Source organism: Mixophyes fleayi, chromosome 1 (assembly GCF_038048845.1).
Source record: "Mixophyes fleayi isolate aMixFle1 chromosome 1, aMixFle1.hap1, whole genome shotgun sequence".
Classification (NCBI taxonomy): domain Eukaryota; kingdom Metazoa; phylum Chordata; class Amphibia; order Anura; family Limnodynastidae; genus Mixophyes; species Mixophyes fleayi.
The window spans coordinates 415,403,489-415,430,881 of NC_134402.1; the positions used below are offsets into that span (position 1 = coordinate 415,403,489).

Here is a 27,393-nt window from a genome sequence, read left to right on the forward strand (position 1 = left end):
TGTTTATAAAATAAATTAGTGTTGCAATTAGAATGAAGAATATTAAACGAATTGCTACACTATTTATTTGAATAAATATTAGCTATTTACAGGGCAGTAAATTTATGAGCACTTAGTATCAAATTATATTCTGATCATTTGACCAACACCTATTTTGATATTTATTTGAATGAAAAATGAATTGTAAAAGTGTGGCTAAACTTAAGCACAAATCAAAAATATTGTTTTCTTTATAAGTGCCATCAATACATATAGTATCTGTCCATCATCATTGTATTTGTCCAATTCATCACAATTATAGTTTAAGGATGTATGCATTTGTGAAAGTTCCATGTGAGGGGCATTTAGTTAATTTCACTGTAGTGTGTTGTTGTTAACATAAGTGTAATGATCATTTTTGTATTACCACGAGTCTTGCTAAATAAGTAATGCATTTTCTGGTTGCATAAAAAACTATATTCCATTAAATGGTAATCACAAAAAAATGCAGTAATTATTTCACTGAAAAAATAGAATGTTTTAAGAAAGACAATTTCTTGTCACTTTAAGGATAAAGTATATTCTTTTAATCTGCAACCACAGTACAACAGTATTTATTTGAGTGTAAAAAAGGTTTTATAACACAGACAATTTTCTGGTTCTATAAGGATACAGTAACTTGTATGAAAATGCAACCATATTTGTTTTAGTGAAAAATAGGAATGTCTCTATAAAATTAAAATTAAACACTAAAACAAAGTAATATAATTGCATAATGTAAATTATATATATGAAGTTATTGACTGCAATGTACTTGTTATAGACAGATATTATTCATGAGATACACAGAAACTGTCTAGACTGAGAAATCTGTGCAGTATATGACTGAACAGTTTATGTAGACAGCATTGTATGTGGGTGTATTTGTAAGAATATTTAATAGGCAGAGCTGTGCAGAAATTTCAAGATTAATTTAACCCCTCTATGGCCAGAGGTATTTCATGCCTTAATGACCAGACTAAATTTCATATTTAGGAGATATGCTACATTCAGCAGAAATCTATATTATTATTATTATTATTTTTTTTAAATGTTTTAAATGAATTTTATGTTGCATTATTCTTCTTGTAGCATAATTGTATAAAATATACAGTATATATTTTTTTTTTATTGCGGGCCATTGTATATGGAAAATAAGCACATTGGAAAAAACAATTTCCCATGATCCATCCCATTATTACTTACACACAATTAGCAAACATCAGAAATGACCCCCTCCATTTAATCAGCTTGTTATGACATGTACAGGTGATACCAGATATGTGTACATAATGCAAGCTCTATCTAAGCTGTAGGACAAAGTAAAATGTGCAGCTACTCCACTTGGGTGGAAAGCACTGGTATGTAAAAGTCTCCATGGTGGTAAGGCAGGGCCACTGGTGGGCATACAACATTTGGAGGGATTTCTCCTTTTGCATGTGTGACTTGCATGCATTATTGTATAAGGTGTTGAAGGCAGTAGGAAATGACATGGCAATGCTGAGGACTGTCATCACAGCAAGGACAAGGTTGTTTGGAAGACCTACTGAAGTTCAGCTGCTGAATCATCAAGGTATGTATTCTGAGTGCAACCTATGTTCACAATTATATGCACGTATTTAGGATTAATGTCGCCAGAATTCACAAAGGCACAGACCTCAAGATGTGTGTGCTTTTGAAATCAGGGTCAGGTCTGTTGTAACCTACTAACCTGGATGCAGCAGGATGTGTCCAATACCTATGTGGATTATAAATTTGCACAGGGAAAAAAAATCTTGCATTATTGTATTATTGTTACATGATATTAATAAAAGCATTAATGTTAAAACAGGAAAAAAATATTTTTGATTATCTTCTTTCTCCATGAATTATATTTATTAAAATGTTGTTACTGTCTGCTGAACACAAAATACATTTTTACAGTTGCAAACACATGTTCTAGCATGCTACTTATCGGGACTTAGACCAGCCCTTTAGCTGACGCAAGAGATACAGCAGAAAAACAAGTAACTTTGAGATGTCCAAACCTTTATTCTGACGTGACTACGTGCGCTCGAGTTTTGTCCGCCCACCTGTAAATTCATTACGCCAAAACGCCCTTTCCCCATCCAGTTCACTCCCCAAAATCATAGGCTGCAGTGAGTGTCCTTTGTGCTCACAGGCACATGGAACAGGACTGCGATCATGGATATTTCTGTTTTGGGCATGCGCAGAGTGATTTTGCATACAATATGCTCATAATCGGCAGATACGTGTCCTGGTGAATCAGGCCCAGTGAGTTTGACTGTCATTGTTGTCAACTATTTTCACTCTTTGCCATATCTTACTCCTTGGCCATCTCCACTCCTTGGAGGCAGTAGCTGTCTTTAAACATACCTCCGATGAACACAAGAGTGCCCTTGCAGCACGTAAGTCTTCTCTAGAACACAAAGAGAAAGGAGGTTCAGTTAAGATAAATAGTGAAAGACAGTTATGTTCCCCACACCTCTTAAATTGTTATCTTGTTTGAGCAGAGACAGCTTTACTTTCTGTTTCATGTCATTGTATATTTTACAGAAAGACCACAGTGTTTTTTTCAGGGAACACATGTCCACTAAAATATTGTTGTTTTTTTTTTAAAAAAAAAACCATATTACTTCCTAATAAAATTGGCAAAACCTCTCACTGGGGTGAAATATTGAATTAAAAGATAGAATTATAATAGCAAATTATACTTCTTACAGTAGTTAATAGGAAAGATATTGTTTTGGAAATCTTGTAGGAAGCAACACACTCTTAGTAACAAAATCATATGTGTCTGGAACTCTTTACTATATTAGCTGGTTAAGAGAAATACAAAAATGATAACTATGTATATATATATATATATATATATATATATATATATATATATTAACACTGACACCTGGCAGATGACAGACACAATGCCTTCTTTCTTAAATAACAGTGCTTTTATTGTACACATCACCAATAATACCGCAAACTCCTACTAGGATGACACCAGCCAACCCTGGCTCTGCCAGACCTCCTGCCTAGTCACTGGGCCAACCAGCTCTGCATTGTTCATGCCACACAAAACAACAATACAGGTTTAAATACTTTACACCCCCACCCCTTAGCCTGATGGACAGGTGACACATTTAACTAATAAAATGACCTGCAGACTGTCTGCTGAATATCTATGTTTTCTCTCTGAGACCTTTGTCAAATCACTCCCTTTGTCACTATATATATATATATATATATATATATATATATATATATACATACAAGTTAACCCGTGCATGATACTCATGCATTCTAGTCAAATCAAGCTACTTAAGGTCTTAAAAAGGTACTGGTCATGCATTTGGGCCTAGCCCAGGCCTCCTCAGGGGAAGAGCGTTACTTCCCGACGCAAGCGGCCTTTTTAATGTGTGTTCATGAGGTAAAATTACCTCACGAAAATGAGTTTGAGCCCTCAACTCGTAAATTTAGCCTTTACTACCCCTCCCACGGGGGAAGGGGGGGGTGATGGAAGTTAACTGACTTGACTATTCTAATTTTTTGTCAAATAATGTCATTATACCAAATTTCAGGTCAATTGGATGAGCCCTTTCTGAGAAAATAGTTTTTTCCACACACACACACTAACGCACGCCTCTACACTATGTGTGTTCATGAGGTAAAATTACCTCACGAAAATGAGTTTGAGCCCTACCAAATTTCAGCCCTTTTTGAATTTTTTTCCCCACACACACTAAGAATTTAGTAGGTCAGTGTATAACTCTGCCCAGCAGGTGGCGCTGCAACTTGGTTTTTTTTTATTCCACACACACACAGACGCCACTAAGCATTTATATATTAGATATATATATATATAACTTTGTTTGCGTATTACAATATTATACTGTGTGTGTGGCTCTGGCCAACATCATATTGGAATTTAAATTAACATTGTTATTACAATATCACATTTGATTTAATTAAAAGTTCTGCTGTACTGGAAAAGATGATAATGTATTTAAAGTAACGACAACCAACTGAACAATTGGATTTGCAATTCACATATAAGGACATAGACCCTTGGAGGATTTTACTTATAAATCCCACTTGTATTTTTCCCAGCAGACTAAAATGGGTTTCTTAGCAACTTTTTTGTTCTTACCTTTGATATTCTTATTCACGATTAACATATTTTTAAATCAGTATTCTATATTTTAATTCAATATTTCATGACAATGAGAGGCTTTGACATTTTATTAGGAGCTAATAAAGCATAATGGTTTTTTTTATAAAAATAAAAAGTCTAGACTCACTGCAGTGTTTCCCAACTCCAGTCCTTCGGTAGCCCTAACAGTGCAGATTTTCCAGGTCACAAGTGAAATAAGTAATACCACCTGTGAATCTTTCAAAATGTGTCAGTCAGTAATGAATACACCTGTCCTCTAGCAAAGAGATATGGAAAACCTGCACTGTTAGGGGTCCTCGAGGACTGAAGTTGAGAACCAGTGGACCTAGTAGCCCTGAAAATCTGGTCTTCAGCTTTGACAAATGTTAGGAAAGCACCCCCTCAAAATGAAATTTGGATAAATATTACAACATATTATGTAATAGAGAAAGCATGGCCCTGTTTCCAGTGAGGACAAGTATTTTATTTCATATCATTGCTTGTATTTGTTTGTGATCCCATTAATGTGCAGCTCTGTATAATATGTCAGCGATTTATAAATATAAATTAATAAGAAAAAGAATTTGATCTCTGTTACAAGTGATCTCATATTGCTGGGGTGCAGGGGTGACCTAAATTCGCCAGACCTATTAGTCAGATCTCCTGCACGTGGGTGTAATCAGTTTTGAAAAATGAATGCAATAAATGCTCCTTAAATAGACAGATATATTAAAACATATCATATTTTTATTATATATATGGTTTTTATATGGTTAATGTACATCTCTAGTCACTACACTGAATTATTTTGATATCCTGAAAAGCAGTTCAATAAAAATGCCCTATTGGGCACTCCAAGCAATAAAGTACAGACAGTAAAATTGCCACACCTACTTACTATTTAAATACACCATTACTCATGGCATTAAACTACAGAACATCAATCATTGCATTTTAAAGCAAAAAAATTGTTTCAAACACATACATATAAAACAAAGTTTGGTACTACACTTTGTGCAAAATGGTGCATGACAGTATGAACAGATAATTCAAACTTAACATATGCAAATATGACATGTCTGAATTAATGCTGGACATGCGGAGCTATGGATTGTAATGATTTCTTCATTTATATGTGCATAAGATTATGCATATTATTATTATCCTTAATTTAAATAACTCCAACATATTCTACTCTGCTACCCAAGAGAATTTTATCCAAGCACATGAGTCCCTTCCACAGTGGTGTTTAAGATCTAGTTTCCCTACCACTATGTACTTAGACTGTGAGAGGACACTGCACAAAAATGGACAGAATATATAAATGTTTTTCAGAGAGTACGTACCAGGTTTGAAACTGAACCCAAGGTCAAACACTAGGAAGTTGCAATGTTATCCATTGTACAGCCATAGTATACTCCTGAATACATTCTCTGTCACCTGCCAGTGAGAATCAATTTGAACCAGCTAAAATGTGTGCCATCTAGTCTATAGATTTATTTTCAGGCTCTTTATTAGAATTTCATGGTCCATGCTCTATGAAATGTTGCAGAGAAGTCCAGAAGGTTGACTAAGTGACTGGGGTTATCATTAGGTCAAGGACTTCTAATCCACTCTGAAAACAAGAACAAGGGGTATATTTACTAACCTGCAGGTTTGAAAAAGTGGAGATGTTGTCTATAGCAACCAATCAGATTCTAGCTGTCATTTTGTAGAATATACTTAGTTAATGATAACTAGAATCTGGTTGCTATAGGCAACATCTCTACTTTTTCAAACCCGCAGTGTAGTAGATATACCCCCAAGTGTGTGACTGCATTATAGTAGTAGAGAATAAAGTGTGAAGTCCAGAGCATTCATCGTGCGGAGGAGTTCTTGGCTAAGATGTAAGAGTGTATCATAGACTTGTGCATTTAAATCCCCCCAGGATAAGCCATTGTGATGTCCCAGGACTAGACCAGCAAAAATATCTGTGATTTCTTTTATAAATATCTTCCCATCCCCAGAGGGAAGGTGGGCGAGGGGAAGAGGGGGGGATGAGAAGGACTCTGAAACCCAAACCTATAGCATTCTGGGCAGCTAATCATTTAAATGAGCAAGTTATTTCCATTGGGTGAACCCTAAGTGTTTTGCCACTTCACCTACCTTGGGTTCTTGTCTTACGCAGTGGATCACAGAGTATTAGGTTGGGACTACAGCTTCCAAGATAGGGGATGCACTTTCGTCTAGCTAGGTCTCCATAATGCATGCTACATGTGATGATTCAATAAGGTCAGCAATTGCAGGAAACTTGTTTCTTATAGATCTGGCATTACAGAGGACAGACCTGATAGGTGTCAGATGCCATCCCTGCACCTTTCCCACTGTGCAGGGACAGACGCTTTTTATCCTCCCGGCCCGCAACAATACGCGACTTTCACCCGGCTGGAACCAACACTTCTGCGCATTCACATTCTGTCACTAAGTAACAGGACATTTGTGTGTGCCGTCGGTCAGCGATGTCACTGACCTCTGGGGCAGTCTAATTAAGCACCTATATAAGGAAGACTCTGGCACCATTAGGGTGCCAGAAAATTAGGTCTCCTTAGCTCCAGCACTTACTACCTGTTCCAGTGTCCAGTTCTGCTCTCCTGATTCCTGTTTTGCTCGATCCGTGGGGTTGTGACTTCAGCTTGGTACCACATACCCATCTGGCTATTGATCTTGGACTGTCTGACCTCGCTTTCTTAATCTACCTGTTTAGCCAGTGGCTGTCCTTGAGAACTGCAACCTGCGTGTTACACTCAGCGAATCACATACTCCCTTGCTGAGGTCCTTGGTGAATACCAGGGAGCGTGGTAGACTCTGCGCCTCTTAGTTCAGTTGCGCTAATTACTGGCAAACAGCTACCATCCTCATTTTCCATCCGGAAAATGTGAAAATAGGGCATATCAGAGGCCTGAGGGGTCTCTGGGTATGGAGGTCACACAGGGAGCATTCACAGATCCGTTCCTCCAAGTACGAGACCACCCATTGGACACCACTTCTATCTATCTGCTCTCTGAAAGTGGAGGAGGTGATCAGTAAATGCTGGACTTTTATGTTGACTAATTAAAATAATTCTTCAACATGTGCTGCTTTACCGCAATGTGAGTAATAAATATTTAATCTTGAACTGGAAGTTTATAGAATAATAGACAAAAAATGGAATGAATGGGTGAAAAATGTAATCATTTCTCTTTAAATTTCCCTTACAGAGTGAACGAATTGGAAACTAATACAGAATATTCACTTGGGAAGTAACTATGCCCGAATAAGAGTAAAAAAGAGTAAAACTACAAGAATTCTAGTTAAATTCATATTATTTATGATCAATATTTGATGACTTGATGTATAAAAGTCTCTGTTGACATACTCTACGTCTAGGATGCAGTTCTGAAAGATTCCCTGTTGTGTAACAAGTTTGAGCACATCCTGGCAGATCATGGCTATTGAAGCACATAAATGTGGAGGAACTGTAAGTAATACCAGCAGATGGTTTCAGGCAAATTCTTTTTTAAGCCCCATGCTGACAAATTTAAAAGTATCACATCTCCTCTCACAAGGCCACCTATAATCATGCTATATAAACATGAGTTCTTTAATCACACATAATATATTTATTTGTCATAGCTGTCAAAGCTGCCTTGTGCTTTCAGCAAGCACTGCAGGTGTATTTTGTAGGAAGTAAGAAAGATTATAAAAGCCTTGTGGCCGCCTGGAGACATAATACAATTGCTTGTATGGATGAGGGATACATTTTAGGATATCTTTTTGTGCTGTTTATTTTTAAACATACATTTTCTTTTTCAATAGTATGTAGATTGCTTTTTCTGATTTCACGTGTCTCCAGATTCCAATGTAAATATACAGTATGCATTTGTATTCTTGCCGTTGTTGGCATTTTCATTTATAGCAGAAATGGCAACAAACTGTTTAAGTATCCAGGGTCCTATTTACAAAATGAAAATGATGTGAAACTGTCCCAGAGAGGTAATAGTAGCTTGGGCCAGCCTCAAGGGACAGTGGAACTGAATGCCCAGACTTGGACTTCCAGTTCAATTAGTTAAGAATAAATAAATAATTTCTAAAAAAACAGAAATGTAACCCCCTGTCACTGTGTGTAGTGTGGGGTGCAAAGGTTACACAGTGCACCTGCTTCTCAAGCCCTGGCTAGCTGATGGGCATGGGTCAGGGGTGCACGGAGGATTTTTTAGGGGAGGGTTTCCCCTTCACCTAAAAAAGAAAAAAAGCGAGAGAGCTGCAGTGCATGCGCCCGCGCATGCGCAGCAGCTCCGTTTCGGCAGCATTGTACTATACAGCAGCCGCTGTACTCCTCCTGTACACATCTTACACTGCTGGTATTATCACAGTAGATGCCAGATTCTCCTGGTCACAGTAGTTCCACAACTTCTCACAGTTCAGCCACTGTCTGTTTCCAGTACACACAGGCAGGAAGCACAGTGTAGCTCTCAGCTTTGCAAGCAAGGGTACAATCCCTTGTGCTATGACACTCTTCTCTAGTGTTCTCTCTGCCCCTCTCTGGGTTTCCAAAAACTCCACAACTGCCTCTCTTTGCTACAATCCTCTATCCAGGGGTCTCTGCACTTACATCCCTTAGTATATGCATGCTGCCACTTGCAGCAATCCCCTCCTCTCCAGGGGTCTCTGCTCTGGGGACTCTCTCCCTATTCAGGGCAAGAAATGTGTGCCCTGTATAGGGAGAGAGTCCCCAGAGCAGAGACTCACATTCCCAGGCAATGCTGGGGGAACCTGGGAGCTCCCCAGCTGCTCACATCATCTCTCTTCTATCTCCCTGTCTGTCTCCTCCTTTTCCTTATCCCCCTTTTTTACAGCCCCTCCTCCTTCTCACTCTGTCTCTAGCAGACTGGGCTGGGTTGTCCGCATAGCAACCAGTCTTAATCACTGCTCTTTCCACAAACACCTAACCCACCACTAGGTTAGGTGTAGTGGTGGGTTAGGGTTAGGTGGGTTGTGTAACGCCACCACTAGGGGGCGTTACACAAATAAACAACATCATATAGAATAAATAGCTTTTTTAAAAAGGTTTAAAATCATTATTGAAGACAATGGGGTAAATTACCCCATGCAATTTAATGTGTGGTTTGTAAACCACACTGCACAATTTACTAAAGGCAAAATCGCTCATCAGATCTCATGAATCAAACTCGCAAGGTCTTAAACCACATTTGCGGTTTGACAATCTTGCAGGCATTCAAGGCATTCCAATAATCAAACAGCACTCAGAGTGAAAAAAATTGAAATAAAGAATATAAAATGCCCCCCCCCCCCTTATATTCTTTCTTACAGCCCAGCCTATTCAGGATCAGGATCAGGGATGTCTAAAAAAAATATAGAGCCCCTATACCTAGAGAGTACCAGCCCAATACTGACTAGCACTGGGCTTCTCCTGACACTCCATGCCGTGTGCACTATAAGTGTTGTGCCCATAAGTAAAAAAAATAACTATAGCCCCTGTAATTAATAAAGAATTCTCTCCTAAGTAATTAAATATTATTTTATGCTGTGCCCTTAATAGATACCTTCTTAAAATCTTCTTTCTTTCTTGGTCTGCCTTATGCAGTGACAATCTTGTAATCCATAAGAAGAAATTAAACAAAACCCCTATATAATGAATGGACTGATCCTGAGAAACAATGCGAAATGTATCAATCTCTGTTGAGCTCAACTAGTTAATAGCCAGGCAGCCAATCAGGAATAGTCTCGTGCACTGCTCAGTCAATTACAGATAAGCTATAAGCAATTGTTAAAATGACATTAAAATGTCCGCTGATGTGTTATTACAGATGTCTCTTTCTTTAATTAAATGCATTGTTTTAATTTATTACTGAGATTAATGGTAATGTGCAGCCCTTTTGAAGGTTAGTGGGTTGCACATGTACCTACTGAAGGTTGAGCATCACTGACCTAAATGATAAAATACAATTTTGCAATTAGTCTTTTTGAGGTAGAGGCCCAAATCCTAGCGTATTAGCGTATTAGTGTTTAAAACACTTTAATAAAAGTTGAAAGTTTATATCTCACAAACAGAGGATCAAATAGGGTAGTACAGAGTGGGGGAGTTGAGGTGATAGCCAAGACAAAGGAGTTAGGAGAAGGATTTGTAGGCTTATAGGCTTGAATACAGAAATGAGTCTTGCAGAAACAGCCCAGGTAAAGTCCTGGAGGCAGGAGTGGGAAGAGGTGATTTTGATAATGAGGCAGCAGTTGATAGAGTGAAGGGGGCGGCAATAAATCTGGTTAGAGATAAGGTTGGAGATGTCAGTGTTTCAACAATATCAGCAATATCCAAACATAAATCACTACAATACATACCGTATTTCCCCAAGTATAAGACGCATCCATGTATAAGACGCACCTTAATTTTGGGGCCCAAAATGAAAAAAAAGCTTCCTGGGACGACTGGGGTTACCACTGACGGCTGGACGTCCCGCGCCATCTGATGCTCTGAGCATGCTGCCCTCCTGGCGGTTTTCAGATTCCCGGGTGCCCCCGCCTTCTGAGAGTCCCTCCTGGCCCTGGTGGCTCCTAGCTGAGTGCCTTACCTCTCGGAGCGCCTATCCCGGTAATTGTGGCCTGTTTCCGGTGGAGACCAGAGGCTGGAGTTGGAACAGCCGGCGGACCCACTACTTCCGGTTACGCGGCGGGACTTCCGGTTCACCCGGATCGATCGGAGTCAGCACCTCATCACTGGAGCCTCTAGTGCAAGTTACCCCCACTGCTCCTCTTAATCGCTGGGTTAAAGCTCGCATAGGGATGGCTCCTGCCAGCAGGGACACGCTGTTCCATACAGCCAGCGGGGACTCCCCCCCTCTCCTCTCTCACTTCCAGGTGCTGAGTTCTTCATTGAGTTAAGTAAGACTTGCAGTGTATAAGACGCACCTTTTTTTTAGACCCAAAATTTGGGGGAAAAAGGTGCGTCTTATACATGGGGAAATACGGTAGGTCACTCAATAAAAATATCTCCCTTTGAAGTTAGGCACTAGTACTTCTATGAAATGGGTTTCGCTGGACAATCACACTTAAAAGGCAACAAGTTGCAAACAGGTCAACTAGACCATTACACTAAGTGCTCCTGCAGCAGATTATCAATCATAATAGATTTTTACTGCAATTATAAAGATTACACTTATCACACAAAAAACAAGGATTAATCCAACTTGATCAGGTTAGATGCCTTAGAATAAATGACTGCAGACTAGTGTCACTTTACAATAGAGATAACGCCCAGGGGTAAATTTTAATTCACAGGTTAAAGCAAAGTTTCAGCTGGACATATTAAAGTTATTAGCTTGACTCCTAAGATCAGTGTAAGAAAAAGTAATTCTGCACAATACTTGATTGCCAGTGTAAGCAACACCTGTCACCGTCTAATGGAATAGGCAGTGCTCAATCAGCAACTGTAGAGTTAAATAACTTGCCATTTCCTCCTTAGCAGCCATTTTAGGCAGTTTCACAATAGGATCAAACTACTGATGCAATATAGACAAACTCGTATGACAAATAGTTTCTCTCTATTTCCTTAGCACTCTGTGTCAGCTTGCAGATAATCTTTAAATACAGCAGCTTTGGCTGGAATAAACTCTTCCTTCAGACAGAGCCATAACCTCTCAATAACAATGATACAGTACTTGACAGAGGTTTTAATAACACATGTTGACGTCTCACTTGCTTCACTTTAAGTTGAACATAGCAAGGCAAAATAAATTGTAAACTTATCTGTCTTCATATGAGTCCTGCTGACATCCGATGGTCTTTACTCCAGAGATGATTTCTTCTGGGATGCCTTTTAAAACTTGAACTTTAGCTGCAATCATCCCACAGGGCAAAAGTCCAGCAACAGCACTCAAGCTCTAGTGAGCAGCTTGGGGCTTTAGTTTGAAGTTTGTCCACGCCAAAATGGCCAACGTCATTTGCAATGAAGTTCCCAGGCACTCTGGGAGATGTAGTTTTCTGAATGAATGCATACAGCAATAAACCTGTGATTTATATAGTAATACATTAGAATCGAATAACCCACCTTATTGTAAACATTACTAAGAAAAATATGTGTTTCTTCTACACATACAAATCCCTTTACTCAGTTGAACGATGGACAAGCTGATTTTATACAACAGTAGTGTGACAAGGCTCCACTTGGAAAAATCCTGACTGCCTTTTCATGGTGTAAGTAAACAATATAATCTCATATATATATTGTCAATAAAATATTACTAGCCTCAGCGCCAAAAATCAACCAAAATAGTCAAAGTAATGTATGTGCACAGTGTATATATATATATATATATATATATATATATATATATATATACATACAGTATATTGTGCCAAAGGGAAGGGTTTGCCACAGACCTCTAAGAGAGGATTCAGCTGACAGTCTGCTGGTAAAAGGCTGCAACTTGGGTTATATACAGGTCTGAGACATGTGTCATAGAGTAGAAGAGTGAAAATATGTGATTTAGCTTGCATACTTTGAAAGTATCTTTTCCACAGGAAAGGGTGTGTCTGCAAGAAGTAATTACAGAGCATCAGAGCGCCGAATATTTAAAAAACATTATTTTTGGGTTGCCAACAAGTGTTTTACTGCTGGAAGGAAACCTCACCATAACACGACAAAAGGACAATGCAACGAAGCAACAAATCTTATTTTCTAAATAGCAGTTTTGGTCTGCTTACCAAATAGTTTGGTAATATATAAATACTGCTACACACCAAAATATGAACGTGAACATTTGTTTTACAAACAAAATTAGATCCAAAAGCAAAACACGCGGTTCATACTAACAGTCCCTCAGTAAATACTACTAACTGACTTTCTCCCCATCAGTTTTCCATGTTTATCTCTAAAAACTATGGTTCTTGTTACAAGATCTCTTAACTGAAATTGATGTATTTAATTCACAAGCAATTGATATACTGATTATAATTTTCTATATAATCATTTGGATCAAGTCTGCACAATAGTGGAAGCCAATACTATAGGCCTTCATATTATCTATATGTCTATTTAGTAGCTCATATTAATGTATTATTTTTATGTCATCCATGCGATGTGAATTTATATGTTTTTATGTTCTATATTGTATTTTAACATATGAGCTCAAATTAGTTGTGTATGGATATAAAAATATAATATAAGAGTTTAATAAAAATATTATTAACTATCAATGGATCACTTTTTTGCTTGCATGTAGATCCAGGGCACTATTGCAGTTTTATTTTTTGCAGTTTTATAAGTCGCTTTTTATGTATTAAGGTCACATGGCCTAATTTTTGGCTCTACTGTATCTCCAAACATGCAGGTCTCCTGCTGCGTGACAGGGGGAGTTGGCGCAACTTGATGGGGTCGTGGCCACATCACAATTGGCTGCTTAGTGCTATAAAGTGCTAGGCTACCCATTATCTCTCGCCCTTCCCCCAACATTCCCACCCGCGGGACAAACATGTGCTCCGGCAGGACAGTGTCACAGAGCTCTAAATTCGGAACTGTCCTGCTGAAATTGGGACAGTTGGGAGATATGCTAGACTCTTTCACTAGTTATAAAAATTTACTTTTTGGCCTTTCAAGTATCCACTTGTGTAAAAAGAAAACAGTATTTTATGTATTTCCAGAAACCTTATACAGAAGTAACTTAGTTTAATGAATTTTTAAATATATTCTGCAATTCTACAAATATATTCTGCTTTCATTTACAACTCCTATGCTACAGTTAAAAAGACGTTGCAAGTTAGGCTTTTACTTTATCAGCATAACTGGCACAAGACTCTTGTGACATCTTAAATATTCCTTCCTTAGCTGGGAGCCCCCACAGAGAAACACTCCCAAATGACTTTGCTTTGGTTTTTGTATTTGAATCATTTCATTTTTTTTTTCAACTTCTTTCTCAAAGTTGATTAAAAAAATAATGAATTTTACAACAAAATATCCACCACTGGATCCTGTCATCATAACTCTGGAAAACCCTCATGAGAGAAACTCATGAAAATATAGTTTGTAATGTTGAGGACAAGTGTATACTTTAGATATAAATGAACTGTAAAAAGTTGTACATTTTTATGTAGATTGCTAAGTTTGGCATTATTTGGAAATATATACAAGACACTGTATTTTCACTGCCCATCCCATTGTGTTACTAGAAACTATGGGCCCCATTTAGAGTTTGATATCTTGCGCCCTGAACATATGCGTAAAAATTTGGTTACAAAAATAGCAGACTTACATATATATGTTGAGTCTCACATATGTCAAGATACTTCCCACTTAAAACACAGTTGTACAAATGCACACACTGATTTTTTTTTTATTGAAAGCCTGGGAACATGCAATCAAAATCCAAAAGTGCCCAAAAAAGGTGCAAAACCATAAAAAAGTGCACTAAGGAATGCGGAACTTGGCCTGGTCCCCGACCCCCGGAATCAAAAGGTCCCTTAGGGGTCAAGGGTCTTCAGACCCCCTTTTCCGCAAGGCTAGGGTGGTCCCTTTAGCTCCACCGAGGCTTCACCCAGGCACTACAACTATTCCACCCTCTAAGGGGAGGACCTTCGAGGGGTTTCAGGGGGGCCAGAGCCTCAGGACCGCACAGCCCCCCCTAGATCTTCCGGGGACAGGAGCCCAAAAGGGCCTACCCACACCCAAAAAAATCCAACAAACGTGAAAACATAAAAGTAAAAGTGACAAACGTGAAGAAAAATAAATAGTGCCGAGTGGATACGGCCCCAGCCTAATGACAAATGCACACACTGATAGTGTAGAGATGCAGCTTGACAGTGTTGGTTATAAACGTGAAAGTCGCATTATCCTATTTGTGCACAATATAATGTAATGAAGACTCATATACATAAGAGAGGACAGTGTCTTTACAATGTTAGTTCTAAATGCAAGAATCAAGCATACAATTTAATTGCATGTTAACACCCCCACATCCCGTATTGACCACTTTATAAGTCCAACAGGAATCTCCTTTCCTACAGTAGTCCATCTGGCAAACAAGAAATACAGATTTCCACAACTTAACATAATGCTGACACTAACGATACAAACAGCCAGTGCTGCTGGTGTTATCATCATCACATATCTATACATCAGGCCTCAAGTTCTTGCAAAAGATATGCCTCCTAATTAAGGATGAGCGGGCTCAGATTTTCTAAATCAGAGCACCCACAAACAGTGCGGATCCGAGCCCGATCCGAGTGTAAAGGTGCCCGCGGAGATGCCCAGCCTCGCCGTGTCCCTGGAGGGACAGAAGATGCCCCTGATTCCTGTGCCCAGCAAGAGGGTGAAAAAAGAAGAAATAACCTACTTACCCGTCCAGTGCTCCCGCGGCGGTAAGTATAGCTTCTTTCCTGCAGGTTCTGGCAGCGGAGGAAGGATGAGCCAATCAGGGCTCATCTTTCCCCGCTGGCCAATCAGCGGCCGGATACGCGAGCTAATCGCGGCTCGCACCCGGCCATTTAAAAGATTGGCGCCGACGCGAGCCAATCGGTGCTCGCGCCGGCTGATGACATTGCGCCGGCGACTATATAAGTCGCCGGCCGGCGCCATTTTAGCAGAAGGAGTCCGGCGGATCAGAGAGAAGGACATCGGGGGACGTCCGGAGCGGCGAGTCAAAAACAGAAGACATCTAGCAACAGGACTCCGGAAGTGGCAGGGAGCCCTTGTAAGGGCTAGGAGCGACCCTGCCACTTATCACTCACCGCGGAGACGTCGGCGGGGAGCCCTTGTCAGGGCTAGGAGCGCCGCCGCTTCCGGAGCAGCCAGAAGACCCGCGCCGAACGGGAGAAGAGTGAAGATGGCGATGGCTGGAGGGTCTGGAAGACCCGAAGAAAAAAGAGGAAGACGGTGTGGCAAGCTGAGATTCCTGCGCAGAGCAGGTAAGTCGACTCAGCATTAATTCGGGCACTAGGCCCGCAGCCATGGTCGGGCTTAAGGCTCGTGGGGATAATTAATTAGGGGCACAAGGCCCAGGGAACTGGGCACTAGGCCCTTATGCAGTAGTGGGCCAGTAGGCCACAAAGTTGTTAAAAGGGGACAAGCCTCTGTTAGAAGATAGAGAGGGGGAGGCTCAGAGCCCCCAGTTGTACAAGGGCACAAGGCCCTTAGGTAGTTAGTGGCCTAGAGGCCATAGAAAGGCCACAGGGCCTGAGTAGGGGCTGATAGCCTGTAGGCTATAGAGGGCATAAGGCCCTTAGCAGTTAGCTAGGGAGGCCACAAGGCCTATGTAGGCAGGGGCTAGTGCCACTAGGTAGTAGGGCACAAGGCCCTTAGTTAGAGGGCTCAGAGCCCTGAGTTAGAGAGGGGGCTGAGGCCCAAAGTCTTAAAGAGCACAAGGCTCTATGTATAGTTGGGCAGAGGCCCATGGTGTGTTGGCAGAAGGCCATGCTTGTGATGTGTTAGAGGCGTGAGAGCCTTCTAAGTGTAGGGCACGGTCCAGTGTGAGGTGAGCACACTAACGTTGAGAGGTACAGTAGAGCGGAGGCTCCTGTGGGTGCTGTAGCAATCGGCTGGTTGGCTAGCAGCGGTGTGCTCTGGTGAGTAGCGTACAAAGTACTGTATTACTGTATTCTGTCTGTGCGGCGAGTAATGTCTGTATTACTGTAACTTTGGGTGTGCTACATAATTGTGTCCAGGGGCAAGACGTCAGGCCCTCATTAAAGGTAGGCTCTTGTTCCCTGTGTTTTCCTGTACTAACCCGTGCTGTGGGGACAAGTGTAGTTACCAGCTTACACATAGTCAGGGAAGAACATACATAGTTTTCCCGTCCCTTAGGTCCCTGGGGTCACACTGGTTTCCAAAGGGGGTGACTGAGTGAGTCAGTGGCAGTGCAGCACAGCTCAACGCAGTTCCAGGGGCGTCCCGTGGTTCTGGTTGAGTGTCCCAGTCCTCAGTCCCCTGGCAGTTCCGGAGTGGGATACGTGTTCGATATCTGGATGCAGCCAGTCGGGCGGTTCAGTTTCGATCGGCTGTTTCAGGTGGCAGTCTGTACGCAGGTTAGTGTGCTGTTCCAGTGAGCCTCAGTCGGGCCTGGTGCAGCCGGTCCTTAGGATCCGTGGGTGACCCCATAGCAAGAAGGCAGCTTCTTGGTACGGCCTGGGTGAGGGGGTTAGGAACCGCCCTCCGGTTTAGTCCGTGAACACCGGCTGGTGTTCCCCGTAGTGGTTAGTGAGCAGTTCCGTTAGTGCACCACACCTAGTTAGTCATAGTTGTTTGACTTAGTTGCGTTGCTGACCATTAGAGCGCTGTTAGGGTCGGGTCGCTGTTGTAGTCAGTTTAGTTTTGTGGGTGGCCATCTTAGTCTTACTGAGAGTGCAGAGGGAGGCTGTGTGTTCCTTGTCATCCGCAGGTGTCGGGGAGGTGCAGGAGAACCGGATCGGAAGTGGGAGTGTCCCGGTGAGTATCACGCTCGATTCCCCCTTTCGGTTAGGCCCTTACCGGGTGGTGTGCGAGGTTCTTGAGGCGGGACTAGTCCTGGTTTAAAGTGCCTGTAGTCCCCCGTGCCTTGGCAAGAGCAAAGTGAGGAGGCGGCAAGGGGGCTTGGACTGACAGTGTCCTTGTTCATTGCCGTATTCTCGGACAGCCTTTACCTGGTAGGCACGGCCGTAATCTCTGTCTCTTTCTTAGAGGGACGTGATTGGAGGTGACAAGGGTTGCGGCTGCGGATCTGCTGGGATCGGGTCGCAGCTGGGATATCGGAGGCGGACTGGAGGTGACCATCGTTTACAAGTTAAGTTCTATTGTGTTGCGTCTGTCCTGTTCCCCGCAGGCGCTACACGAGCACTGTTTGGGTATTCACACCGATTGCTAAACTCAAAACGAGGCTTTTGGTCATTACTTCCGCCGTCGGATCTCGCGATACTCGGATTATTTAAATTCCCTGCTTGCCGCCGCCATCTGCACTCGGGCATTGATCAGGGAAGCGGGAGGGTGTGTTTTAGTGGTGTCCTCTGTCCTGGTCATTCCTGTGGTTCTGTCCTGGTTAGTGCAGTGGTGCTGTGTCCTGTGCTCTGTCCTGCTGAGTCCAGTGGTGCTTTGTCCTGTGCTCTGTCCTGCTGAGTCCAGTGGTGCTGTGTCCTGTGCTCTGTCCTGCTGAGTCCATTGGTACTGCTATATATCAACGTTCACTGTTCCTGCAGTCTAAAAAAATTTGGTACTGCAATCTAACTACGTTCACTGTTCCTGCAGTCAAAAAAAATTGGTACTGCAATCTAACTGCGTTCACTGCTCCTGCAGTCAAAAAAAATTGGTACTGCAATCTAACTACGTTCATTGTTCCTGCAGTCAAAAAAAATTGGTACTGCAATCTAACTACGTTCACTGTTCCTGCAGTCAAAAAAAATTGGTACTGCAATCTAACTACGTTCACTGTTCCTGCAGTCAAAAGAAATTGGTACTGCAATCTAACTACGTTCATTGTTCCTGCAGTCAAAAAAAATTGGTACTGCAATCTAACTACGTTCACTGTTCCTACAGTCCCAAAAAATTGGTACTGCAATCTAACTACGTTCACTGTTCCTGCAGTCAAAAAAAATTGGTACTGCAATCTAACTATGGTCACTGTTCCTGCAGTCAAAAAAAAATTGGTACTGCAATCTAACTACGTTCACTGATCCTGCAGTCCAAAAAAATTGGTACTGCAATCTAACTACGTTCAATCTAGCTACATATAATTTTTAAAGCCTTTGCCGGGTGTGTGTGGTTTAGGGGTACGCTCTCTTGTGCTGCATATAATGGAGTACAAAAATTTGGAGGATAAAGTAGGGAAAGATCAAGAACCACTTCCTCCTAATGCTGAAGCTGCTGCCACTAGTCATGACATAGACGATGAAATGCCATCAACGTCGTCTGCCAAGGCCGATGCCCAATCTCTTAGTAGAGGGCATATAAAATCCAAAAAGCCAAAGTTCACTAAAATTAGCAAAAAAAGAAAATTAAAATCATCTGAGGAGAAACGTAAACTTGCCAATTGTCACGAGCCGCGGCGGTACTCACAGCCGCCGCGGCTCGCATCCTGTCGGTCCCAGCGTCCCGGCCGTCGCTATGACGACCGGGACGTCACTTCCTTCCAGTTCCCGACCGTTGCCAAGGCAACGGCCGGGCAGCGTCGCTGCAGCCAGGCGCGCCTGCGGATTAGGGACTAATAGATTCAGCCTGTGGCTGAATTAGCAGTCTTTAGCATGCAGGTGTGAGATTCAGGGCTAAGCCCTGATTGGCCTTTTAGGATCTGGCAATTAGTCTGCAACTGTGGCTCTGTTTGTGATTGGCTCTGGGCTGCATTTAAGGCAATGAGGGCTGATGCCTCATTGCCGGTTATAGCGTTCTGTCCTCAGTCCTGCTGCCTGCTTGTACTATCCGTTGAGGTTCCTGCTACCTTAGATTTGACCACCCGTGTTTGACCCCTGCTTGTTATTGGACCTGTGAACCTTCTCTTCTGACCTTGACCTTTTGCCTAGAATTCGGATTTTGCTTCTTTGCCTGTGAGTTTGACCCTTCGCTTGCCCTTGGATATTGTATCTGTGCCTGTGACCATTTGACCTTAGATTTCTCTTATTTACCGTCCACCAATCACTCCTGGGAAACTCCTTAAAGTCAGTATACGCTACTCGACCCTCCGTCGGCCCGCAGCCCAGTCTGTCCCCACCACTAGGGGCTCCAGCGAACACCTGGCCTTCTGAGTAGTTCCCGAGTTTCACTGTACTGACTTGGGAGTTCCTAACACCAATATGCCATTTACGACTCGGAGTGGCAAGGAACGGCTTAGGCCCTGGCCCGTGTTCATGACTAGTGGTTCAGCTTCACCCAAGGATCTAAGCCCTCCTCCTCCCCCCCCTCTAAAAAATTTAAGAGAGTTAAGCTGTCATCAACAACACAGCAAACAACTCTGCCTTCTAAAAGGATGTCATCACAAATCCCCAAGGCGAGTCCAAGGGTGTTGGTGGTTGCGAAGCCTGACCTTCCCATCACTGTACGGGAAGAGGTGGCTCCTTCCACCATGTGCAGTACGCCCTCTGCATATGCTGGAAGGATCACCCACAGTGCAGTTACAGATTTGGCTAATGAAGGTGTCAATGTTGTACACCGGGAGGAGGATATTGATGTAGCTGGCGCTGAGGAGGAACTTGATGAGGAGGATGCTGATGTGGTTATCATAAATGAGGCACCAGGGGGGGAAACATTTGTTGTCCATGGGATGAAAAAGCACATCGTCATGCCTGGCCAGAAGACCAAGAAATCCACCTCTTCGGTCTGGAATTATTTCTATCCCAATCCGGACAACAAATGTATTGCCATATGTACCTTATGTAAAGCTAAAAAAAGCAGGGGTAAGGATCTTGGCCACCTAGGGACATCCTCCCTTATACGTCACCTGAAGAACCTTCATAATTCAGTGTTTAGTTCAGGAACTGTGGCTAGCACCGTCGGCAGTCCAGGGACACCTAAATCCCTTGGTCCTGTTGTATCCACACTAGCAACACCCTCCTCGTCAATTTCCTCCTCGATCTCAATTGGAGATAGTCCTGCAGGCCATGTTACCGGCATGACTGAGTCCTCTTCAATCCGGGATTCTTCCGGAGAATCCTGCAGCGCTACGCCTACTACTGCCGCTGCTGCTGTTGCTGCTGGTAGTCGGTCATCTTCCCAGAGGGGAAGTCGTAAGACCGCTACGTCTTTCACTAAACAATTGACAGTACAACAGTCGTTTGCCATGAGCACGAAGTACGACAGTAGTCATCCTATGGCAAAGCGGATAACTGCGGCCTTAACAGCTATGTTGGTGTTAGACGTGCGTCCGGTGTCCGCCATCACTGGAGTGGGATTTAGACGGTTGATGGAGGTATTGTGTCCCCGGTTCCAAATCCCGTTGAGATTCCACTTCACTGGACAGGCGATACCCGGGATGTACAGAGAAGTACGAAAAAGTGTCCTCAGTGCTCTGAAAAATGCGGTTATACCCACTGTCCACTTAACCACGGACATGTGGACAAGTGGTTCAGGGCAAACTAAGGACTATATGACTGTGACAGCCCACTGGGTAGATGCATCGCCTTCCGCAGCAACAGCAGCAGCTGCATCAGTAGCAGCATCTCCCAAACGCCTGCTCGTTCCAAGGCAGGCAACGTTGTGTATCACTGGTTTCAGTAAGAGGCACAACGCTGACAACCTCTTAGAGAAACTGAGGGAAATAATTTTGCAGTGGCTTACCCCTCTTACACTCTCCTGGGGATTTATGGTGTCGGACAACGCCAGTAACATTGTGCGGGCATTACATATGGGCAATTTCCAGCACGTGCCATGTTTTGCCCAAACAATAAATTTGGTGGTGCAGCATTACCTGAAGAGTGACAGGGATGTGCAGGATATGCTTGCAGTGGCCCGCAAAATTGCTGGGCACTTTCGGCATTCTGGCACTGCCTACCGCAGACTCGAGCAACATCAGAAAAGCCTGAACCTGCGCTGCCATCACCTCAAACAAGAGGTTGTAACGCGCTGGAACCCCACCCTCTATATGCTGCAGAGGATGGAGGAGCAGCAAAAGGCCATTCAAGCCTACACAGCCACCTACGACATAGGCAAAGGAGTGGGGATGCTCCTCAGTCAAGCACAGTGGAGACTGATTTCCGTGTTGTGCAAGGTTCTCCAGCCATTTGAACTTGCCACACGAGAAGTCAGTTCCGACACTGCCAGCTTGAGTCAGGTCATTCCCCTGATCAGGCTGTTGCAGAAGCAGCTGGAGAAAGTGAGGGAGGAGCTGGTAAAGCATTGCGATTCCACAAAGCATGTAGCTCTTGTGGATGAAGCCCTTCGTACGCTTTGCCAGGATCCGAGGGTGGTCACTCTTTTAAAGTCAGAGGAATACATTTTGGCCACCGTGCTCGATCCTCGGTTTAAAGCGTATGTTGTGTCTCTGTTTCCGGCAGACACAAGTCTACAGCGATGAAAAGACCTGCTGGTCAGGAGATTGTCCTCTGAAGAGGACCGTGATATGCCAACAGCTCCTCCTTCATTTTCTTCCACACCTGTGGCTGCGAGGAAACAGCTGAGATTTCATAAACGACCCGCTGGCGGGGATACAGAGAACATCTGGTCCGGACTGAAGGACCTGCCAACCATAGCTGACATGTCTACTGTTGCTGCATTGGATGCTGTCACCATTGAAAAAATGGTGGAGGATTACTTTGCTGACACCATCCAAGTAGACATGTCAGACAGTCCTTACTTTTACTGGCAGGAAAAAAAGGCAGTTTGAAAGCCCCTGTACAAACTGGCTCTATTTTACCTGAGTTGTCCCCCCTCCAGTGTGTACTCCGAAAGAGTTTTTAGTGCAGCGGGGAACCTGGTCAGTGAGCGGCGAAGGAGGTTGCTTGAGAAGATGATGTTCATAAAAATGAATTATCAATTCTTCAATCAAGACCAGCAATGGCCTCCAGAGACTACAGAGTGACCTGTGATTGTGGAGTCCAGCGGGGATGAATTGATAATGTGTGAGGATGAGGAAGTACACACTGAAGGGGGCGAGGAATCAGAGGATGAGGATAAGGACGACATCTTGCCTCAGTAGAGCCAGTTTACTTTGTACAGGGAGAGATGAATTGCTTTTTTTGTGTGGGGGCCCAAACAAACCAATCATTTCAGCCACAGTGGTTTGGTAGGCCCTATCGCTGAAATGATTGGTTTGTTAAAGTGTGCGTGTCCTTTTTCCGCAACATAAGGGTGGGTGGGAGGGCCCAAGGACAATTCCATCTTGCACCTCTTTTTTTTCTTTGCCAGCTCATTTTGTGGGGGTCCAAACGAACCAATCATTTCAGCCACAGTTTTGTAGGCCCTGTCGCTGAAATGATTGGTTTGTTAAAGTGCGCATGTCCTATTTCACCAACATAAGGGTGGGAGGGCCCAAGGACAATTCCATCTTGCACCTCTTTTTTTGGCATTATGTGCTCTTTGGGGCCTAGTTTTTCAAACTACCAACCTGTGTCTGCCACTGCAGTGCCACTCCTAGAAGGTCCACGTGTTTGTGCCGCCCACTTGTGTCGCTTAGCTTAGACATCCAGCTACCTCGGTGCAACCTTTTGGCCTAAAAACAATATTGTGAGGTGTGAGGTGTTCAGAATAGACTGGAAATTAGTGGAAATGAATGTTATTGAGGTTAGTAATAGTGTAGGAGTGAGGGAAAAAACCAAAAATATGGATTTTAGCACTTTTTATGCTTTTTTAAAAAAAAATCAGAACCCAAAACCCAAAATCAGAACCAAAACCTTGAGTGGGGTGTTTTGGCAAAACCAATCCAAACCCAAAACCTGAAGGTAATCAGAACCCAAAACACAAAAAGTGGCTGGTGCACACCCCTACTCCTAATAAGTTTATCTGGAAATGCATCTAACGCTTATTAAATGGCTTCTCCTCTACGCATGCTACACTTAACTGTACACATACTGTGCTCAACTAACCCTTACCCAACCCATTCTGCCTCTCCAGGGATAAAAGGACACTAGACATTTTAGTGCTCATGCACAGAACTGAAATGCATATGTTTTAAACACAGAAAAATGGACGTATAGCCAACCATAGATGATGTCCTGTATATTCAATGTCATTCAGCTGGTTTAGTGCTATGGGACCTTTAAATTTTACAATTCACCATTCATTAACAGTTAGAGTTAAATGCATACAATGGTAATCCTTACTATATAGCACAGCATCCTCTGACTCACACAGTTGGCAATGTCATCACCAAGTGGTCACTCCTTCATAATGATTCTGAATATTCTGCTGACGTTTTGCAGAACTTGAAACTGCATTAATCTAAGAAAGTGTCATTAACTCTGACGCAAAGAGAGGCGAGACCACCCCAAACAAGGCAAGACCCCAAAAGCAGGATCCACTTGTATGACTGATCTTTTTTATCAGGAACCAATCAAAACAGTTGGAAAGGATGAACATAGAGATAATCACAGGGCATTGACTGGATTTAACACTAACAACAAATTATTCTAAAAGAGAAATTCATGTATATACTACTTTCTGTACTACAATTTTATAAATTACTTTAAAATTTAGGATAAATCATTTTGTTACTCTTACAATAAATCTTCTACAATCTATCTCTTGCTGTAAAATACAGGTAAAGTTGTTTCCCATTGCATGAAAAATATACTCAATTAGTGATCCTGGGCCCTTTGGGGTCAAGAACTTGTTCTCAATTATTAAAGTTCAATTCCACACTTAGTTTAACTATAATTATAAGGAATAATAACCCTCACTATAAAGGTTCTATCTACAACCGTGTCTCTTGATCTCCTTCTTTGTCCGCTGTTAGGTGTTGTTATATATGTATATATTTTTATTACTGTAATGTGTGGTACCATATACCTACTCCTGTTGAGTCTTGAAACAATGGAATGCATCTGTTGGTCTCTATCTTCATGGTCTGGGTGTGCGGGTCTTTAAAGAGCTGTAGTACAGTAATTTAGGACTCATCTCTTTGGGTGCTAGATTGGTTGTACACAGGGCCAGTGCTAGGGTTCTCGGCGCCCTAGGCAAAATTTCAAGATACCGCCCCCCCCCCCCCTCGCGAACACACCAAGTACCTTCCTCACAGACCCTTACCTACTCGACTGTGTGCATTTGTGTTTAAAAAAAAAAAAAAAAAAATAGCCTTACCTTCTCCAGCGGTCCAGATGCTGTGATGTTTGATGCAGAACACTGTCCAGACTCCACTGCAGACACAGGATTTCTAGAGGGGAGGTATCCAGGTGTTAGATTTCAGGACACCTGCATCACACCACTGCACCCCCCTCTGAATCACACCACTGGACCCCCCTCTGCGTCACTTGCAAACTATGGTGTAGAAATTGTACCCCATAGATTGCAAGTCAAATATAGAGCATGAGGTGCCAATAAAATAATTATTTTATCCACCATAGTGTTTAAATCAAATATATAGCATGAAGTGCCAAATAATAGTCATTTTTCCACCGCATAGTTTGCAAATCGAATATAGAGTATGACGTGGCGTCATTTTTATACCATTGAAAAATTACTATTTGCCACCTCATGCTCTATATTTATTTGTCAAGCTATGTGGGAGAAAAATGATTATTTTGCACTTTATGCTCTATCTTAGATTTAAAAACTATGGTGGATAAAATAATTATTTTATTGGCACGTCATACTCTATTTTTGACTTGCAGCAAGTCAAATATAGATCATGAGGTGCAATAAAATAATTATTTTATCCACCATAGTTTTTAAATCTAAGATAGAGCATAAAGTGCAAAATAATAATGAAATCCCACCCCCAACATTTTTTTTTCCTTCCACACTTTATAATTTTACCTTTGGGTATCCCTTTTTTTTTACAAAAAAAAAAAAATGAATACTACAAAAAAAATGTAAATTAAATATACTCACCGTTTTTGAGGCTGGTCAGCAGATGCAGGGAGGCTCTCCTTTAATGGCTCAGCAGAGCAGTGATTGCTGGGAGGGGAGGGGAGGGTAGGAGAGGGGGGCGTTGGGTAGGAACTTTATTCACTGTCTGTCCAGCGGCGCCTGTCTTCAGGTTCACACTGTCTGTCACAGACAGTGTGAACCTGAAGACAGGCGCCACCGGACAGACTATCACATGATCACTGACTAATGTCAGTGATCATGTGTGAGATGCGCTGGGCAGCCGGCACATCACACTGAAGAGGAAGGCGGACAGTTATAAAACAGCGGCAGCACCTTGCCGCTGCAATTCTCTCACAAGCCGCTGACTAGATTTTAAAATCTAGTCAGCAGCGCCCTGCAGGTCCCGGCGCCCTAGGCAACTGCCTAAGGTTGCCTAATGGGAGCGCCGGGCCTGGTTGTACACGAACTTTTGAAATTCTGGTGGATGTTGTCTCTACAGCCACCTCTCCTCATGAGACTAAGGGGCATATTTATCAAACTGCTGGTTTGAAAATGTGGAGATGTTGCCTATAGCAACCAATCAACTTCTAGGGCCTGATTTATTAAGGATCTTAACTTGAGAAACTTCTTATTTCAGTCTCCAGGACAAAACCATGTTACAATGCAAGGGGTGCAAATTAGTATTCTGTTTTGCACATAAGTTAAATACTGACTGTTTTCTCATGTAGCACACAAATATCACTTTAAATTTCAGTGTACAAATAAGCTATCAAGTATTTGTGTGCTACATGAAAAAACAGTCAGTATTTAACTCATGTGCAAAACAGAATACTAATTTGCACCCCTTGCATTGTAACATGGAATTGTAACATAAGAAGTTTCTCAAGTTAAGATCCTTAATGAATCAGGCCCCTAGTTATCATTTATTTAGTACATTCTAATGACAGCTAGAGTCTGATTGGTTGCTACAGGCAACGTCTCAACTTTTTCAAACAAACAGCTTGATAAATTTTCCCCTAAGAGTTTTCCTGCTCATTCTAAAGGTAGCTTCATCTGTTCCACCCTGATGTTGATGGATGTCAGCAGCATAGCACATCTGCACAGGGAAGTACAGTGGGCTGTGGGCATGATGTGGCTGCGGGGTGGCCATGATGTGGCTGGAAAGGGCATGATGTGGCTGGTAAAGGCATTTACAGTAACACTGATTTTTCTTGTCTAACTCATTTTGATTATTGTTTTGTAAGTTTGTGCTAATTGATTATTGATTTCATATTTGGCCACACCAGTAACGAGGTACACTCCGTTAAGGAAAGTAGAGCAAATAAATTAGTAACTTTGAACCTTGGCAAAACCATGTTGCAATGCAAGGGGTGCAAATGAGTTTATTATTTTCCACATAAGGAAAATACTGGCTGTTTTTTCATGTAGGACGCAAAATTTGATAGCATTATTTTTACACTGACATTAAAAGCTGATCTAGGACATGCTTTACCCCAATTATAAATCTGAACTCCCATTTTAAAATTTACCTCCCCTCCAGTACAACATGGTTTTGCCAAGGTTCAAACGCACTCATTTTTTTGGCTTTACTTTCCTTAAGGAATCAGGCCCAATGTGTCTATATCTATAAACACCTCTATGTAAGAGGGGGGATACCCCCTTGGATGGTACATTTACACTGTTTAATACTATTTACATGTGGATTTGGATTTACACTGTTGTTGTTAGATAGCCAGTGTCAACACTATCTTCAATTGCGATTTGGGGATTAAGCAGGATGAAA

The 27,393-nt window shown here is 42.3% G+C and overlaps 1 long non-coding RNA gene across 1 annotated transcript in view; it reads right to left on the reverse strand.

Annotated features, from left to right (window-relative positions):
- Window positions 1-1,884: 1,884 nt before the first annotated feature.
- The window catches only part of LOC142109407 (uncharacterized), a 93,829-nt gene continuing 68,320 nt past the window's right edge, over window positions 1,885-27,393 (reverse strand). Inside the window, exon 3 of the long non-coding RNA XR_012680368.1 lies at window positions 1,885-2,437. This is a non-coding gene — a long non-coding RNA (uncharacterized LOC142109407). The remainder of the gene's footprint in view (window positions 2,438-27,393) is intronic.